The following is a 5,923-nucleotide window of genomic DNA, read 5'->3' as shown; positions in this document are numbered from 1 at the left end:
CGCAGAGATGTCACTTCTGCCCTCAGGGCACCTTTGTTGGCTCCTAGGAGAATTCTAGTTGCTTGACACCGCCACCCTCAGGCTCCCAAGCCTTCCCTCACTCCCCAACCCAGCAGTTCTTAGAGGGGTTTCTGAAAACCCAGGTAGGTGCCATGGCTTGCTTTGGCCCTGCCTGGCAGTCAGTCTGCGCCCCTCTCTAGGCCGCTAATCTTCTGGTCACCTCCACCGCTGACCCTTCAATCAAGGTTCTGAGTATGGGAAAGGGCTTTCCTCTGCCCCTCCCCACCCCTTGTCCAGATGGCATTCCCCCTTCCCTAAGGACCAATGATGCAGCAGCTTGGTAGCCATGGTGATGGCCTTCCCTTTGGGTTTCCTCTTGATGCGGAAGGGTTGGGGAAATGTGTGTTCTGTGCACACACACACACATCTATGTCCACTTCCAGTTCCAGTTGAGGGGCCGGGGGAGGGGCTCCTGGAGTGGGAGAGAACCCTCTTCCAGCGGCGGCTGCTTCCCTGATCAGTCTGGGCCAGCTCTGTGCTGTCCAAGCAGCAGAGAAGACCAGAAGACAGACAGAGGGACACTGAAAGCTGTTCCAGAAGGAAAACTGGAGGTGGGGGTGGAAATGGGGGTCGGTGTACTTTGTCCTGGAAGGATAGAGGCAGGGGTATAGGAGGACACAGAAAGGAGAAAGGGACCATGAGTCAGGACTAGCCCAAAAGCCAAGGTTCCAGAGAATCTGAGGAAGAGGCAGGGAGGGGTGGACTCCTTATTTCTGCTATCCCCAGGGCGTCTCCTGCTGCGCTTCCCCCCGGCCGAGAGAAGGCCCCTCTGCTCCTCCAACATGATCAGTAATTTCCGGCAGACATTTGAGGTCTCTGACATCTGCATAATGTGGGCCAGTCTCTTAGCAACGGGGAACAGCTGTCTGGCATTTCCAAGATTAAACTGTAACTTTACACGGTCCTTGCCAAGGGGAGGGGGTGGGGGAAGGGGATAAACACTGCCTCCTGGCATTTCCAAACTCATTTAGCTTTTTATTCATTTCCTGCCTCCAGTAAAGAGGCCAGGGATTTGGGCCGGCCGGGCTTGTTACTGCCCCTGCACACGACGACCTTCCCCAAGGCTGCAGAGACGCCGCCTTTGGCTCCTCGTTGAGATCTGTTTGAGGATGGGGATGAGATTTCGCTAGCTCTTTGTTTTGTTTTTACTCTGTTTGTTTTTGTATGGACCTGGCACACTAGGGGTAGGTGGAACCTGGGGAACAAGCAAGGGCTACCTGTCCTTAATCCAAGTCGGCTGCAGCCTGCTTTCACTTCATCTAGCGCCTGGGGCTTGTATCAGATGACCTTGGGCCCCAGGCCTCTCCCGTCTTGCATCTTCATCTCCCCATCTGTACAAAGACCGTTCTGCCACTCCTGAGCACGCAGTGAAGGTGAACTTGATGCTCTCAGGCAATGATGTCATGATGAATCTTCTGTTCCTCCGGTCACCCTCCCCTCCCGTTAGCAACCTCAGCTTCAGCTATCCAGGCTGAGTGACACAGCCTACCTCCCTAGCGGCCATCACCTTGAACTCCAGTTCCCAGGAGCCCTGAGCAATGACCCTTTGCCCGGATAGATGGAAGGAGAGTATGACACCCCCTCGCTGGGCCCTGGGCTGCTGGCAGGAGGTGTCCTTATTCTCTGGCCAGCTTGGGCCTGGCAGCTCCTGTGTCCAATCGCTCTATGCTTGCCATTTGGCTCCCATTCCAGGGCTCGTGAACACGGTGTTTTGGTTCTGCAGCGAGAAGGAAAAATAAAAGGGCGGGTGTGGGGCGGGACTGGAGGGGGAAGGAGAAGGAGGAGGGAAAGCCCTCTAGCCGTCTGTGCTGGCCGGTTCCAGGAATGTGTTCTCGGCCCCCGGTGCCAAGGCAATGACCCAGGAGCAGCAGCCAGGGCCAGGCTAGGCCTGGAGACCTTCCCGGGAGAAGGGGGAGGCCAGGCCAGGGGCGGAGCTGCCCCTCCCCCAGCGGCCCTCTGCTGACTCATCCCCGCTCCAGCTGGCAGAGCCTTTTCTGGGGATGGCTGTTGCTAAGATTCCTGGGAGATGAATGATCGCTTCTCCCCAGAGCTTTGTGAAAACATGTTTGTAGACTGCACGCAAACACACACACACACATGCACTCCCGTGGGCTTGCACGCCAGGCCCCGGACTTCTGCACACATGTGTCTGTGTGGCTGAATTTTGTCTGTACACACAGAGTGCCCGAATGTCTTTGCCAGTGCTCACAGCCTTCCCCCGGATTTGGTTGCTGATCTGTTGAGTGCGTTCCTTGTGTAGGGATGATATTATTACCCCGCCCTAAAGGGGCTGAATGAGGCCAGGACTTCCTGGCAGTGGCCTCAGCTGCTGGTGCACGAGCCTGCTTTAATCTGAAGGCTGAAGGCGCTTGGGGTTGTCTTGAGACATTCTTGGCCCCTGTCCCTCCTCCCCTCCCTAGGTTCCTCATTTCCTTCATCCTGTTGCAATGATCTAATCCCTTCTCTTGAATCCTGCCAGTTTTTTTTTTTTTTTCCTTTCTTTCTTTTTTCTTTCTTTCCTTTTTAAAAAATGTCTGGTCTAGTGTTTCAAGGCCTCCCTGGGAGTTGAGTCGTTGGAGATCTTTGCCTGGTCTGGACCTAATTTGCCAAGGGGGCTCCAGGGGAACCCCAGGGCCTCTGTTTCCCCAGAAGAAAGGACAGACACTGCCTCAAGGTCTCGCGTGTGGAAAGTGCTGGGCTCTACTTCAGACACAAGCTGGAAAATGTTTGCTCCTCCTCTGCGCTGGGCTGGGGCCTTGGCGGGTCTGTCTGAAGCTTGTCCTTAGCACTATGTGCTCTTAGTGTGTGTGACCTTAGCCACTCTGGGCTCTGTTGCCTTGATTTTTCTCACCTGTTGAAATTCGAGTGCTTATGGAATCTCCCAAGGTTTGAACTGAACTTGGCCTGTGTTTGGACACCAGACATGGTTTGTTTTGTTTTGTTTTGTATTGAATTCTTATTTATTTATTGGTTTTTGTTTTGTTTCTTTGAGACAAGAGTCACTATGTAGCTCTGGTTGTCCTGGAACTCGCTACATAGACCAGGCTGGACTAGAATTCACAGAGATCCACCTGCCTCTGCCTTGCTCTCCAATGCTGGCTTGAGTTCTTTATAATTTTTCTTTCCCTTTAAAAAAAAAATACTAGATCAGGAGTCAGGGCTCAGCAAGTATGAGTGCCTGTCGCTGTTCTTGTGTGTTCTTGTGGAGAGCCAGGACCCATATGCCACCTCATCGGATCTCCAACTCCAGCTCTGGGGAATCTGATGCCCTCTTCTGGCTTCCAGGCCAGAGACACACATGCGGTACATATAGACGCACAGGCAAGACGAACACATAAAATAAAAATGTGTATTTTTTAAATAAAAAAAAAAATTACATTGGGCTGGCAAGATGACTTGGCAGGTAAGAGCACCGACTGCTCTTCCGAAGGTCCTGATTTCAAATCCCAGCCACCACATGGTGGCTCACAACCATCTGTAATGGGGTCTGACACCCTCTTCTGGTGTGTCTGAAGACAGCTACAGTGTACTTATGTATAATAGTAAATAAATCTTTAAAGAAATTATATTGTATGTGTGTGCCTTTTGCATACGTGGAAGTCAGAGGATGTTTGTTCTCCCCTGTTACTACTGTGAAGGTCCTCAGTCCTAGGGATTGAACTCAGGCTTAGCATCAAGCACGTTTTTTTTTTTTTTCTTTTTCTGAGACAGGGTTTCTCTGTATAGTCCTGGCTGTCCTGGAACTCACTTTGTAGACCAGGCTGGCCTCGAACTCAGAAATCCGCCTGCCTCTGCCTCCTGAGTGCTGGGATTAAAGGCGTGCACCACCACCACATCGAGCACATTTTACCTGCTGAGCTGCCTTGTAGGTCCTGTCACAGGTTCCTGAAGGAGTCAAGGGATAGCCTTTTGACATTCTAGCAAGGGCATACCCCATACTTATTCTGCCTGCCTTCCTTCCTTCCTTCCTTCCTTCCTTCCTTCCTTCCTTCCTTCCTTCCTTCCTTCCTTCCTTCCTGATAATGCCAGGCCTGTGTAGCTTCTTTAAATGGACTCACTCCAGGGCCAGATCTCTGGAGCGCTCTCTACCATGGTGCCACAATGTTGCTAGGGAAGGCTACAATGTACCTGCCCTTGAGGGATGAGCTGAGACCAGTCTGGAATCAGCAAGCACTTTAAAGCTCCAATAGCCACAAGAGAAGTACCTGTGCGGAGGGTTCTTATCCTTAAAGGAAAACAAGGCTGGCTCCATGGTTTTGGCGTGTTTGAGCATGCGACAAGACGGGCAGCTGAGGCGGGGGTGGGACTCTGGAAACTGAGAGTGAAGCCGATGAGAAACACAGCAGTGTCACAAATGGAGAGCTGTTCCTGCTTGTCAACAGTAAGTGCCTAATGGCCGGAGCTGGCTACTGGATGCAGATTTACGAAAGTACTACCAGTCAGGCAAACGGCAGAGGACAGCAGTGTCCTGAGCACCGCTATCCCCAGTCCAGGTCATCATCAGCCTGCTTCCCAAAGTGCTCATTCAGCTTCTCGCCGCCATAGCCCTAGGACAAAGCAGGGCATGGAGCAACCTACCTACAGTTCTTGCTTCTGCCTGCTGGTGGCGAGAGATATGTGTTAGCATTCTAGAGTTTGGGAATCAAAATCTGTCAGATACAGGCTAAAGCTGGAAGGCTTCAGGGGGGCCAGGTGTGGGCCCTAGCAGTGGTCCCCGGATGATGCGGGTTTACTAGGGTCCGCTGGTGAGGATGCAAACAGAGAATGATCAAAATGATTCTACTAAAAGAGAGCTTTGATAAGGTCCCTTCACTCATCCTGATTGGAGAGGGAGGTCAATCTGAAGAGTTCCCAGATGGGAAAACTGAGGCACAGATGTGTTTGGAAACATCCAGCAAGAACTAGGCCCTGGATTCCAACAGGAGAAGGTGGCTGGGCGGCGGTGGTGCACGCCTTTAGTCCCAGCACGCAGGTGGCAGAGGCAGGCGTATCTCTGGGTTCAAGGCCAGCCTGGTCTCCGGAATGAGTTTTAGGACAGTCAGGGCTACACAGAGAACAGAGAAAACCCTGTCTCAGAAAAACCAAACCAAACCAAACCAAATAAACAAAACAAAACAAAACAAAACAAAACAAATTGGAAAGGGTAGAAGCTAGCACTTGGACATTAAGCCTGTTCCTCATGACCTCTGCCGGTCACCCCCACTAGAGGTCACCCCTTAACCACAGCTAGCACAGCAGAGGAGGAAATAGGTGATCTCTACTCCTTTTCTTTGCTTGTGTAGTTACTTTTGTGGTCTCCGTTGGCCTTGAAACCCTAACTCTCTCCACTCCACCTCCTGGAGTCACAGGGATGAGTCACCTCGGCCGGCTGCTATTCCATGGCCTTCGATGTTCTGCCCCTGACCTTTGGAGGCCTCACCTACAGCTGAGGCAAGCCCCATGGCCAATTTCATTATGTTGTTTGCTCACAGAGTGGCCAGTCCCTCACAGGGTCAGTCCCTTGACCCTTATCTCCTCTGTAGGTTGTCCCCTTCTGTGGAGCAGGCCTCACATGTCCTCAGTTCTGTGGCTGTTCTGTCATGCCACAATTCTGGAACATTGCTTTCTTCCCAGTCTCCCAAGCAGAAGGTGACAGGCGTTATGAATATGCCAGGTCAGGCACATACACAGATGTGCACATGTGCACACATGTACTTGAGTTGTATAAGACCTCGAAGAGTCACGGAGATATACCTGTAACTTGGGCAGGACTTTTTTTTTTTTTTTTTTTTTTTTTTTTTTTAAACAGGGTATTTTAGTTTAGTCCTGGCTATCTTTGTACTCACTTTCTAGACCAGGCTGGACTCGAACTCAGCCTCCCGAG

The sequence above is a fragment of the Mus pahari genome, chromosome 7 (genome assembly GCF_900095145.1).
Source record: "Mus pahari chromosome 7, PAHARI_EIJ_v1.1, whole genome shotgun sequence".
Classification (NCBI taxonomy): Eukaryota; Metazoa; Chordata; class Mammalia; order Rodentia; family Muridae; genus Mus; species Mus pahari.
This window is presented reverse-complemented; position numbering follows the sequence as displayed.